At 53.8% G+C, this 14658-nt stretch overlaps 1 long non-coding RNA gene across 1 annotated transcript; it reads right to left on the bottom strand.

Moving 5' to 3' along the window:
• Positions 1–359: 359 nt before the first annotated feature.
• LOC137310145 (uncharacterized) lies at positions 360–6573 on the bottom strand. The gene is made up of 3 exons (XR_010960053.1): positions 6485–6573; positions 633–760; positions 360–398 (listed from the first exon to the last, which is right to left on the bottom strand). It is a non-coding gene; the product is annotated as an uncharacterized lncRNA (long non-coding RNA).
• Positions 6574–14658: the final 8085 nt, after the last annotated feature.

Genomic DNA, 14658 nt, shown 5'->3' with positions numbered 1-14658 from the left:
TCGGACCCTCACCCTAAATCCCCCCGGACCCTGACCGCCCCCCGGACCCTCACCGCAACATCCCCAAATACCGACTCCCACCCCCGGACCCTCACCCTAAACCCCCCCGGACCCTGACCGCCCCCCGGACTCTCACCACTGCCTCCTCCCCCCCGCCCCCCCCCAGGACCCTCACACCCCACCTCTTACAGTAACACAGTAATCCCCACATCCCTCACCCACTCCGAAAACACACACACACACCCCTCACTCCTCGCCCACTCAGGAAGCCCCCGATCCACCTCGCCCCCCTCACCCACTCAGCAAAACCCCCCTCGCCCACTCTGCTCGCAAAGGAACGAGCCCCGGACGCACTGTACCTCCGACAGGTTGCTGTCACAAGCCGATTTCCTCGCCTCCTGTAACAGAACGGGAGAAAGAGAGGGATTAGAACCACGGCCAGCGAGCTCCCCCGCCTCGTTCCCCTCTCCCACACCGCCTCCGTTCCCCTGCCCCCCTCCCCCCACCGAGCTGGCACCCTGGCGGACACTTCAGTGACCACAGGGCACTGACGCCCATTTCTCTCCCCGCCCCTGGGGTCAGGACCTCCCGCCCTCTGCACGGTCGGTGGGGGGACACACCGATGGACTCACCGCGATCTGCCTCTTCAGAGACTCCATCTCCTGCCGCAGCTGCTCCATCTCGCCCATGGTGCAAACGGTGAGAAAGTCCCTCTGCCCTCAGTCGGAGTCCGGGGAGGACGGGGGGGAACCTGAATCGCCTGCAACACAAGAGCACACGAGAGGCGTCCGGGTGAGGAACGAGGCCCGTTGCAGGGAGACGGGGACCAGAGAGAGAGAGAGACACACACACGGAGGGAGAGAGAGACACGGAGAGAGGGAGAGAGAGACACGGAGAGAGGGAGAGAGAGACACACACACGGAGGGAGAGAGAGACACACACACACGGAGGGAGAGGGAGAGACACACACACGGAGGGAGAGAGAGAGAGAGACACACACACGGAGGGAGAGAGAGACACGGAGAGAGGGAGAGAGAGAGACACACACACGGAGGGAGAGAGAGACACGAGAGAGGGAGAGAGAGAGACACACACACGGAGGGAGAGAGAGACACACACACGGAGGGAGAGAGAGAGAGAGACACACACACGGAGGGGGAGAGAGAGAGAGACACACACACGGAGGGAGAGAGAGACACGGAGAGAGGGAGAGAGAGAGAGAGACACACACGGAGGGAGAGAGAGAGAGACACACACACGGAGGGAGAGAGAGAGAGACACACACACGGAGGGAGAGAGAGACACGGAGAGAGGGAGAGAGAGAGACACACACACGGAGGGAGAGAGAGACACACACACGGAGGGGGAGAGAGAGACACACACACACGGAGGGGGGAGAGAGAGAGAGACACACACACGGAGGGAGAGAGAGAGAGACACACACACGGAGGGAGAGAGAGACACGGAGAGAGGGAGAGAGAGAGACACACACACGGAGGGAGAGAGAGACACACACACGGAGGGGGAGAGAGAGAGAGACACACACACACGGAGGGGGAGAGAGAGAGAGACACACACACGGAGGGAGAGAGAGAGAGACACACACGGAGGGAGAGGGAGAGACACACACACGGAGGGAGAGAGAGAGACACACACACGGAGGGAGAGAGAGACACGGAGAGAGGGAGAGGGAGAGACACACACACGGAGGGAGAGAGAGACACGGAGAGAGGGAGAGAGAGAGAGAGACACACACACGGAGGGAGAGAGAGACACGGAGAGAGGGAGAGAGAGAGAGAGACACACACGGAGGGAGAGAGAGAGAGACACACACACGGAGGGAGAGAGAGAGAGACACACACACGGAGGGAGAGAGAGACACGGAGAGAGGGAGAGAGAGAGACACACACACGGAGGGAGAGAGAGACACACACACGGAGGGGGAGAGAGAGACACACACACACGGAGGGGGAGAGAGAGAGAGACACACACACGGAGGGAGAGAGAGAGAGACACACACACGGAGGGAGAGAGAGACACGGAGAGAGGGAGAGAGAGAGACACACACACGGAGGGAGAGAGAGACACACACACGGAGGGGGAGAGAGAGAGAGACACACACACACGGAGGGGAGAGAGAGAGAGACACACACACGGAGGGAGAGAGAGAGAGACACACACGGAGGGAGAGGGAGAGGACACACACACGGAGGGAGAGAGAGAGACACACACACGGAGGGAGAGAGAGACACGGAGAGAGGGAGAGGGAGAGACACACACACGGAGGGAGAGAGAGACACGGAGAGAGGGAGAGAGAGAGAGAGACACACACACGGAGGGAGAGAGAGACACGGAGAGAGGGAGGGAGAGAGAGACACGGAGAGAGGGAGAGAGAGAGACACACACACGGAGGGAGAGAGAGACACACGGAGGGAGAGAGAGAGAGACACACGGAGGGAGAGAGAGAGACACACACGGAGGGAGAGAGAGAGAGACACACACGGAGGGAGAGAGAGAGACACACACGGAGGGAGAGAGAGAGACACACACGGAGGGAGAGAGAGAGACACACACGGAGGGAGAGAGAGAGACACACACGGAGGGAGAGAGAGAGACACACACGGAGGGAGAGAGAGAGACACACACACGGAGGGAGAGAGACACACGGAGGGAGAGAGAGAGACACACGGAGGGAGAGAGAGAGAGAGACACACACGGAGGGAGAGAGAGACACACACACACGGAGAGAGAGAGAGAGAGACACACACACACGGAGAGAGAGAGAGAGAGAGACACACACACGGAGGGAGAGAGAGAGAGACACACACACGGAGGGAGAGAGAGAGACACACACACGGAGGGAGAGAGAGAGACACACACACGGAGGGAGAGAGACACACGGAGGGAGAGAGAGACACACACACACGGAGGGAGAGAGAGAGAGAGACACACACGGAGGGAGAGAGAGACACACACACACGGAGAGAGAGAGAGAGAGACACACACACGGAGGGAGAGAGAGAGACACACACACGGAGAGAGAGAGAGAGAGAGACACACACGGAGGGAGAGAGAGAGACACACACACGGAGAGAGAGAGAGAGAGAGACACACACGGAGGGAGAGAGAGAGACACACACACACGGAGAGAGAGAGAGAGAGAGACACACACGGAGGGAGAGAGAGAGAGAGACACACACGGAGGGAGAGAGAGAGACACACACACACGGAGAGAGAGAGAGAGAGAGACACACACACGGAGAGAGAGAGACACACACACACGGAGAGAGAGAGACACACACACCAGAGAGAGAGAGAGAGACACACACGGAGGGAGAGAGAGAGACACACACACACGGAGGGAGAGAGAGAGACACACGGAGGGAGAGAGAGACACACACGGAGGGAGAGAGAGAGACACACACGGAGGGAGAGAGAGAGGACACACGGAGGGAGAGAGAGAGACACACGGAGGGAGAGAGAGAGACACACACGGAGGGAGAGAGAGAGACACACGGAGGGAGAGAGAGACACACGGAGGGAGAGAGAGACACACACGGAGGGAGAGAGAGACACACACGGAGGGAGAGAGAGAGACACACGGAGGGAGAGAGACACACACACGGAGGGAGAGAGACACACGGAGGGAGAGAGAGACACACACACACGGAGGGAGAGAGAGAGAGAGACACACACGGAGGGAGAGAGAGACACACACACACGGAGAGAGAGAGAGAGAGAGACACACACGGAGGGAGAGAGAGAGACACACACACACGGAGAGAGAGAGAGAGAGACACACACACGGAGGGAGAGAGAGAGAGACACACACACGGAGAGAGAGAGAGAGAGAGACACACACGGAGGGAGAGAGAGAGACACACACACACGGAGAGAGAGAGAGAGAGAGACACACACACGGAGGGAGAGAGAGAGAGAGACACACACGGAGGGAGAGAGAGAGACACACACACACGGAGGGAGAGAGAGAGACACACGGAGGGAGAGAGAGACACACACGGAGGGAGAGAGAGAGACACACACGGAGGGAGAGAGAGAGACACACGGAGGGAGAGAGAGACACACACGGAGGGAGAGAGAGAGACACACGGAGGGAGAGAGAGAGACACACGGAGGGAGAGAGAGAGACACACGGAGGGAGAGAGAGACACACACGGAGGGAGAGAGAGAGACACACGGAGGGAGAGAGAGAGACACACACGGAGGGAGAGAGAGAGACACACGGAGGAGAGAGAGACACACACGGAGGGAGAGAGAGAGACACACACGGAGGGAGAGAGAGAGACACACGGAGGGAGAGAGAGAGACACACGGAGGGAGAGAGAGACACACACGGAGGGAGAGAGAGAGACACACGGAGGGAGAGAGAGAGACACACGGAGGGAGAGAGAGAGACACACACACACGGAGGAGAGAGAGAGACACACGGAGGGAGAGAGAGACACACACAGAGAACATAAGAACATAAGAAATTGGAGCAGGAGTAGGCCAATCGGCCCCTCGAGCCTGCTCCGCCATTCAATAAGATCATGGCTGATCTGATCCCAACCACAAATCTAAAGAACACAAGAAGTCGGAGCAGGACCCGGCCACTCAGCCCCTGGGCCCTCTCCGCCACCCACAGGGCATTGACCGATCCGAACTCAGCTTCATGTCCAATTTCCTGCCGCTCCCCATAACCCCTAATTCCCTTTACTTCTAGGAAACTGTCGATTTCTGTTTTAAATTTATTTAATGATGTAGCTTCCTGGGGCAGCAAATTCCACAGACCTACCACCCTCTGAGTGAAGAAGTTTCTCCTCATCTCAGTTTTGAAAGAGCAGCCCCTTATTCTAAGATTATGCCCCCTAGTTCTAGTTTCACCCATCCTTGGGAACATCCTTACTGCATCCACCCGATCAAGCCCCTTCACAATCTTATATGTTTCAATAAGATCGCCTCTCATTCTTCTGAACTCCAATGAGTAGAGTCCCAATCTACTCAACCTCTCCTCATATGTCCGCCCCTAGAAACGTCTGAAGGTGGATTCGAACCCATGCCTCCAGAAAAATCTAGGTCGTAAATGGAACGTCTTAGACCGCTCGGCCATCCTGACTGAGGGAGAGAGAGAGACACACACGGAGGGAGAGAGAGAGACACACACGGAGGGAGAGAGAGAGACACACACGGAGGGAGAGAGAGACACACACACGGAGGGAGAGAGAGACACACACGGAGGGAGAGAGAGAGACACACACGGAGGGAGAGAGACACACGGAGAGAGGGAGAGAGACACACACACACGGAGGGAGAGATAGAGACACACACACGGAGGGAGAGAGAGAGAGAGACACACACGGAGGGAGAGAGAGAGGGACACACACACGGAGAGAGAGAGAGAGACACACACACACGGGGGGAGAGAAAGAGACACACACATGGAGGTAGAGAGAGAGATACACACATACGGAGGGAGAGAGAGAGACACACACACGGAGGGAGAGAGAGAGAGAGAGACACGGAGAGAGGGAGAGACACACACGGAGGGGGAGAGAGAGACACACACGGGGGGAGAGAGAGACACGGAGAGAGGGAGAGGGAGAGACACACACACGGGGGGAGAGAAAGAGACACACACATGGAGGTAGAGAGAGAGAGAGAGAGAGACACGGAGAGAGGGAGAGACACACACGGAGGGGGAGAGAGACACACACACGGAGAGAGAGAGAGACACACACACACGGAGGGAGAGAGAGACACACGGAGGGAGAGAGAGAGAGACACACACGGAGGGAGAGAGAGACACACGGAGGGAGAGAGAGACACACGGAGGGAGGGAGAGAGACACACACACGGAGGGAGAGAGAGACACACGGAGGGAGGGAGAGAGACACACACACGGAGGGAGAGAGAGACACACGGAGGGAGAGAGAGACACACACGGAGGGAGAGAGAGACACACACGGAGGGAGAGAGAGAGACACACACGGAGGGAGAGAGAAACACACACGGAGGGAGAGAGAGAGGCACACGGAGAGAGGGAGAGAGAGACACACACAGAGGGAGAGAGAGAGACACACACGGAGGGAGAGAGAGACACACACGGAGGGAGAGAGAGACACACACGGAGGGAGAGAGAGAGGCACACGGAGAGAGGGAGAGAGAGACACACACGGAGGGAGAGAGAGAGGCACACGGAGAGAGGGAGAGAGAGACACACACAGAGGGAGAGAGAGAGACACACACGGAGGGAGAGAGAGACACACACGGAGAGAGGGAGAGAGAGAGAGACACGGAGAGAGAGGGAGAGAGGGAGAGGGAGAGAGACACGGAGAGAGAGGGTGAGGGACACGGAGAGAGAGAGAGAGAGGGACACGGAGAGAGAGAGAGAGAGAGACACGGGGAGAGAGAGAGAGAGAGAGACACGGAGAGAGGGAGAGGGAGAGAGACACGGAGAGAGAGGGTGAGAGCGGGAGACACGTACCAGTGTGGGAAGCAATGACTGGGGTGTTCACAGCTGGCAGTGACTGTGCTGAGAACCACTGCCTGGCTCCAGGGTCACAGCCTCTCCCTTCCCCTCCCAGACTCTCCCAGGTAGTCAAATCAGTTCAGAGGCAAATCGCAGGTAGGCAAATCCAGCTGCAACACACACTCAGAGGCGAGGTATTCTGCGGTGAGTGACTCACCTCCTGACAAGGGCAGCAGGCACATGGGGAATAACACCACCCTGCACATTCCCCTCCAAATCACACACCATCCCTCCCGAAACCTCTCCGACTCTCGACCTCTCTCTCCCTCCGCCTTGAAGACTCGCCTTAAAACCTCCCTCTTTGACCAAGCTTTCGGTCGCCTGTCCGAATATCTCCGTATGTGTCTCCGGGTGAACTATTTATCTGATTCAGGCTCCTGGGAAGCGCCTTGGGGAGTTTCATGATCTTAAAAGGCCCTTGCGTAAAAGCAAGTTGCCATTCCTGCTCCCCTGGTCACCAGGATCAGGGATCGAGCGTCACGGCCCAGATCGCAGCTCAGATCTGGGGCAGGACGAGTCCAAATGGGCCAGCAACAACTCCCCACATGAACCCACCTTGCAGTGACCGTGAGATGAGCAGAAACGGAGGGCCAGGTGTTCAGATCAGGAAGGACAGCAGATTGAGTACAAATTTGACTGGCAAATCAGACAGTCGAATGCCAAAAAAAAATCAGGATGTTCGAGCGAAAAGAGTCCCAGTATTGCGAGGGAGAAATTTAACCCACTCCCCTCACTGGAACACTCTGATATATCCCACACCCCTCACTGTAACACTCTGATATACCCCACACCCCTCACTGTAACACTCTGATATATCCCACACCCCTCACTGTAACACTCTGATATATCCCACACCCCTCACTGTAACACTCTGATATATCCCACACCCCTCACTGTAACACTCTGATATATCGCACACCCCTCACTGTAACACTCTGATATACCCCACACCCCTCACTGTAACACTCTGATATATCCCACACCCCTCACTGTAACACTCTGATATATCCCACACCCCTCACTGTAACACTCTGATATATCCCACACCCCTCACTGTAACACTCTGATATATCGCACACCCCTCACTGTAACACTCTGATATACCCCACACCCCTCACTGTAACACTCTGATATATCCCACACCCCTCACTGTAACACTCTGATATATCCCACACCCCTCACTGTAACACTCTGATATATCCCACACCCCTCACTGTAACACTGATATACCCCACACCCCTCACTGTAACACACTGATATATCCCACACCCCACACTGTAACACTCTGATATATCCCACACCCCTCACTGTAACACTCTGATATGTCCCACACCCCTCACTGTAACACTCTGATATATCCCACACCCCTCACTGTAACACTCTGATATATCCCACACCCCTCACTGTAACACTCTGATATACCCCACACCCCTCACTGTAACACTCTGATATATCCCACACCCCTCACTGTAACACTCTGATATATCGCACACCCCTCACTGTAACACTCTGATATATCCCACACCCCTCACTGTAACACTCTGATATATCCCACACCCCTCACTGTAACACTCTGATATATCCCACACCCCTCACTGTAACACTCTGATATATCCCACACCCCTCACTGTAACACTCTGATATACCCCACACCCCTCACTGTCACACTCTGATATATCCCACACCCCTCACTGTAACACTCTGATATACCCCACACCCCTCACTGTAACAATCTGATATATCCCACACCCCTCACTGTAACATTCTGATATATCCCACACCCCTCACTGTAACACTCTGATATATCCCACACCCCTCACTGTAACACTCTGATATATCCCACACCCCTCACTGTAACACTCTGATATATCCCACACCCCTCACTGTAACACTCTGTCCCATCAAACACATCCCAGGGTAGGTACAGACCGGGTTAGAATCAGAGTAAAGCTCCCTCTGCACTGTCCCATCAAACACTCCCAGGGCAGGTACAGGGTTAGATACAGACTAAAGCTCCCTCTACACTGTCCCATCAAACACTCCCAGGGCAGGTACAGGGTTAGATACAGAGTAAAGCTCCCTCTACACTGTCCCATCAAACACTCCCAGGGCAGGTACAGGGTTAGAATCAGAGTAAAGCTCCCTCTGCACTGTCCCATCAAACACACCCAGGGCAGGTACAGGGTTAGATACAGAGTAAAGCTCCCTCTACACTGTCCCATCAAACACTCCCAGGGCAGGTACAGGGTTAGATACAGAGTAAAGCTCCCTCTACACTGTCCCATCAAACACTCCCAGGGCAGGTACAGGGTTAGATACAGAGTAAAGCTCCCTCTACACTGTCCCATCAAACACACCCAGGGCAGGTACAGGGTTAGATACAGAGTAAAGCTCCCTCTACACTGTCCCATCAAACACTCCCAGGGCAGGTACAGGGTTAGATACAGAGTAAAGCTCCCTCTACACCGTCCCATCAAACACTCCCAGGGCAGGTACAGGGTTAGATACAGAGTAAAGCTCCCTCCACACTGTCCCATCAAACACTCCCAGGGCAGGTACAGGGTTAGATACAGAGTAAAGCTCCCTCTACACTGTCCCGTCAAACACTCCCAGGGCAGGTACAGGGTTAGATACAGAGTAAAGCTCCCTCTACACTGTCCCGTCAAACACTCCCAGGGCAGGTACAGGGTTAAATACAGAGTAAAGCTCACTCTACACTGTCCCATCAAACACTCCCAGGGCAGGTACAGGGTTAGATACAGAGTAAAGCTCCCTCTACAGTGTCCCATCAAACACTCCCAGGGCAGGTACAGGGTTAGATACAGAGTAAAGCTCCCTCTACACCGTCCCATCAAACACTCCCAGGGCAGGTACAGGGTTAGATACAGAGTAAAGCTCCCTCTACACTGTCCCATCAAACACTCCCAGGGCAGGTACAGGGTTAGATGCAGAGTAAAGCTCCCTCTACACTGTCCCGTCAAACACTCCCAGGGCAGGTACAGGGTTAGATGCAGAGTAAAGCTCCCTCTACACCGTCCCGTCAAACACTCCCAGGGCAGGTACAGGGTTAGATACAGAGTAAAGCTCCCTCTACACTGTCCCATCAAACACTCCCAGGGCAGGTACAGGGTTAGATACAGAGTAAAGCTCCCTCTACACTGTCCCATCAAACACTCCCAGGGCAGGTACAGGGTTAGATACAGAGTAAAGCTCCCTCTACACTGTCCCATCAAACACACCCAGGGCAGGTACAGGGTTAGATACAGAGTAAAGCTCCCTCTACACTGTCCCATCAAACACTCCCAGGGCAGGTACAGGGTTAGATACAGAGTAAAGCTCCCTCTACACCGTCCCATCAAACACTCCCAGGGCAGGTACAGGGTTAGATACAGAGTAAAGCTCCCTCTACACTGTCCCATCAAACACTCCCTGGTATGTTATTTATGTGGGCTGCAGGTGAACCATCTGCCTGTGATTGTTCACTTACTTTCGTCCCGAGCTCTGCCTCTCTGTCTCTCTCTCTCTCTCTCACTCCCAGACGTGTCTCTGGGCTCGAGCGTTGGTGACAGGGGGAGGGAGGCGACAGCGGGGATTGTGAAATGTTTCGGATAAAAGCTGACAGGAGAGTACCTAATGCAGCCAGAAAGAGGATTGGGGTCGACTCGGTCTCTTGCTCACGCACGCACACAAACAGAGCAAAGCCATTTAAAGCCGAGATCAGAAGGGGAGAACTCTGGAGAGGGCAGTGAAGTGGGCAGGGGGCAGAATTAAAAACCATTCTGTGCCTCAGCAGTGTTTGTTTGTCTGCTCGTGCCTGTGACATAGTGTATCAAGTGTGTTTTCTTTTTATTATTCGTTCATGGGATGTGGGCGTCGCTGGCGAGGGGGCATTTATTGCCCATCCCTAATTGCCCTCGAGAAGGTGGTGGTGAGCCGCCTTCTTGAACCGCTGCAGTCCGTCTGGTGACGGTTCTCCCACAGTGCTGTTAGGAAGGGAGTTCCAGGATTTTGACCCAGCGACGATGAAGGAACGGCGATATATTTCCAAGTCGGGATGGTGTGTGACTTGGAGGGGAACGTGCAGGTGGTGTTGTTCCCATGCGCCTGCTGCCCTTGTCCTTCTCGGTGGTAGAGGTTGCGGGTTTGGGAGGTGCTGTCGAAGAAGCCTTGGCGAGTTGCTGCAGTGCATCCTGTGGATGGTCCACAATGCAGCCACGGTGCGCCGGTGGTGAAGGGAGTGAATGTTTAGGGTGGTGGATGGGGTGCCAATCAAGCGAGCTGCTTTGTCCTGAATGGGAATGGTCCAAGTGTGGTCTAACCAAGGTATATGGAGACCAGAACTGTGCACAGTGCTCCAAGTGTGGTCTAACCAAGCTATATGGAGACCAGAACTGTACACAGTGCTCCAAGTGTGGTCAACCGAGGTATATGGAGACCAGAACAGTACACAGTGCTCCAAGTGTGGTCTAACCAAGGTATATGGAGACCAGAACCGTGCACAGTGCTCCAAGTGTGGTCTAACCGAGGTATATGGAGACCAGAACTGTGCACAGTGCTCCGAGTGTGGTCTAACCAAGGTATATGGAGACCAGAACTGTGCACAGTGCTCCGAGTGTGGTCTAACCAAGGTGTATGGAAACCAGAACCGTGCACAGTGCTCCAAGTGTGGTCTAACCAGGGTATGTGGAGACCAGAACTGTACACAGTGCTCCAAGTGTGGTCTAACCAAGGTATATGGAGACCAGAACTGTACACAGTGCTCCAAGTGTGGTCTAACCAAGGTATATGGAGACCAGAACTGTGCACAGTGCTCCAAGTGTGGTCTAACCAAGGTATATGGAGACCAGAACTGTGCACAGTGCTCCAAGTGTGGTCTAACCAAGGTTCTATACAAGTTTAATATAACTTCTCTGCTTTTCAATTCTAGAAATGAACCCCAGTGCTTGATTTGCCTTTTTTACGGCCTTATTAACCTGCTCCTCTGCCCTGTTTGGACTCTTATTATCCAAGCAGTATGTGGCCTCATTCCTCCGACCAAAGTTGAGTTTGCTTTGCTATAAATGTAAAGCCATTACTGAATTAGTTACAAATCCAGGCTCAGGCATTAAGTACTTGGGGTAATCCCATGCATTCGAGCATTAACAGAAGCATCAGAGGTCAGAAATGGGAAGGCAGAGAGAGAGAGAGGAGGAGGGAGAGAGAGAATAAAGAGAGAGAGACACAGACAAAGACAGGGGGAGAGAAGGAAAGAGAGAGAGAAACACAGACAAAGACAGAGGGAGAGAAGGAAAGAGAGAGAGACACAGACAAAGACAGGGGGAGAGAAGGAAAGAGAGAGAGAGACACAGACAAAGACAGAGGGAGAGAAGGAAAGAGAGAGAGACACAGACAAAGACAGGGGGAGAGAAGGAAAGAGAGAGAGACACAGACAAAGACAGGGGGAGAGAAGGAAAGAGAGAGAGAGACACAGACAAAGACAGAGGGAGAGAAGGAAAGAGAGAGAGACACAGACAAAGACAGGGGGAGAGAAGGAAAGAGAGAGAGACACAGACAAAGACAGGGGGAGAGAAGGAAAGAGAGAGAGACACACAGACAAAGACAGAGGGAGAGAAGGAAAGAGAGAGAGACAGACAGACAAAGAGAGAGGGAGAGAAGGAAAGAGAGAGAGAGACACACAGACAAAGACAGAGGGAGAGAAGGAAAGAGAGAGAGAGACAGACAAAGAGAGAGGGAGAGAAGGAAAGAGAGAGAGAGACACAGACAAAGAGAGAGGGAGAGAAGGAAAGAGAGAGAGAGACACAGACAAAGAGAGAGGGAGAGAAGGAAAGAGAGAGAGACACACACAGACAAAGAGAGAGGGAGAGAAGGAAAGAGAGAGAGACACACAGACAAAGTGAGAGGGAGAGAAGGAAAGAAAGAGAGACACACAGATAGACAAAGAGAGAGGGAGAGAAGGAAAGAGAGAGAGAGAGACAGACAAAGAGAGAGGGAGAGAAGGAAAGAGAGAGAGACACACAGATAGACAAAGAGAGAGGGAGAGAAGGAAAGAGAGAGACACACAGATAGACAAAGAGAGAGGGAGAGAAGGAAAGAAAGAGAGACACACAGATAGACAAAGAGAGAGGGAGAGAAGGAAAGAGAGAGAGAGAGACAGACAAAGAGAGAGGGAGAGAAGGAAAGAGAGAGAGACACAGACAAAGACAGGGGGAGAGAAGGAAAGAGAGAGAGACACACAGACAAAGACAGAGGGAGAGAAGGAAAGAGAGAGAGAGAGACAGACAAAGAGAGAGGGAGAGAAGGAAAGAGAGAGAGAGACACACAGACAAAGACAGAGGGAGAGAAGGAAAGAGAGAGAGAGACAGACAAAGAGAGAGGGAGAGAAGGAAAGAGAGAGAGACACATAGACAAAGAGAGAGGGAGAGAAGGAAAGAGAGAGAGAGGGAGAGAAGGAAAGAGAGAGAGACACACACACAGACAAAGACAGAGGGAGAGAAGGAAAGAGAGAGAGAGACAGACAAAGACAGAGAGAGAGAAGGAAAGAGAGAGAGACACACAGACAAAGAGAGAGAGAGGGAGAGAAGGAAAGAGAGAGAGAGAGAGAGAGACACAGACAAAGAGAGAGGGAGAGAAGGAAAGAGAGAGAGAGAGAGACAGACAGACAAAGAGAGAGAGAGAAGGAAAGAGAGAGACACACACAGACAAAGAGAGAGGGAGAAAATGAAAGAGAGAGACACACAGACAAAGAGAGAGGGAATGAAGGAAAGAGAGAGAGACACAGACAAAGAGAGAGGGAGAGAAGGAAAGAGAGAGAGAGGGAGAGATGGAAAGAGAGAGAGACACACACAGACAAAGAGAGAGAGCGAAGGAGAGAGAGAGACAGACAGACAAAGACAGAGAGAGAGAAGGAAAGAGAGAGAGAGACACACAGACAAAGAGAGAGGGAGAGAAGCAAAGAGAGAGAGACACACACAGACAAAGAGAGAGGGAGAGAAGGAAAGAGAGAGAGACACAGACAAAGACAGGGGGAGAGAAGGAAAGAGAGAGAGACACACACAGACAAAGGGAGAGAAGGAAAGAGAGAGAGATACACAGACAAAGAGAGAGAGAGAGAAGGAAAGAGAGAGAGAGACACACAGACAAAGAGAGAGGGAGAGAAGGAAAGAGAGAGAGACAGACAGACAGAGAGAGAGAAGGAAAGAGAGAGAGAAAGACAGACAAAGAGAGAGGGAGAGAAGGAAAGAGAGAGAGACACACAGACAAAGACAGAGGGAGAGAAGGAAAGAGAGAGAGAGAGAGAGACAGACAAATAAAGACAAAGAGAGACACACAGACAAAGACAGAGAGGGAGACAGACAGATAGAGCGCAAGAGACATAGACAGAGAGAGACACAGACAGAGAGAGGGACACAGACAGAGAGGCAAACAGACTAAGACAGAGATAGACGGAGAGACAAAGGGGACAGAGAGAGAGAGGGACAGAGCGAGAGGGACAGAGCGAGAGGGACAGAGCGAGAGGGACAGAGCGAGAGGGACAGAGAGACAGAGCGAGAGGGACAGAGCGAGAGGGACAGAGAGAGAGGGACAGAGAGACAGAGCGAGAGGGACAGAGCGAGAGGGACAGAGAGACAGAGCGAGAGGGACAGAGCGAGAGGGACAGAGCGAGAGGGACAGAGCGAGAGGGACAGAGAGAGAGGGACAGAGCGAGAGGGACAGAGCGAGAGGGACAGAGCGAGAGGGAGAGAGCGAGAGGGACAGAGAGAGACAGAGAGAGAGGGACAGAGAGAGAGAGACAGAGAGAGAGAGAGAGAGAGGGACAGAGAGAGACAGAGAGAGAGAGACAGAGAGAGAGGGACAGAGAGAGAGGGACGACAGAGCGAGAGGGACAGAGCGAGAGGGAGAGAGAGAGAGGGACAGGGCGAGAGGGACAGAGAGAGAGAGAGAGGGAGAGAGGGAGAGGGAGAGAGGGAGAGAGAGAGAAGGAGAGAGAGAGAGGGACAGGGCGAGAGGGACAGAGAGAGAGGGACAGAGAGAGAGAGACAGAGAGAGAGAGAGAGAGAGGGACAGAGAGAGACAGAGAGAGAGAGACAGAGAGAGAGGGACAGAGAGAGAGGGACGACAGAGCGAGAGGG

This window comes from Heptranchias perlo, unplaced genomic scaffold (genome assembly GCF_035084215.1).
Source record: "Heptranchias perlo isolate sHepPer1 unplaced genomic scaffold, sHepPer1.hap1 HAP1_SCAFFOLD_227, whole genome shotgun sequence".
In the NCBI taxonomy this organism is placed as follows: domain Eukaryota; kingdom Metazoa; phylum Chordata; class Chondrichthyes; order Hexanchiformes; family Hexanchidae; genus Heptranchias; species Heptranchias perlo.
The sequence above is the reverse complement of the archived record's forward strand: the minus strand, read 5'-3'. Positions and strand labels throughout refer to the sequence as shown.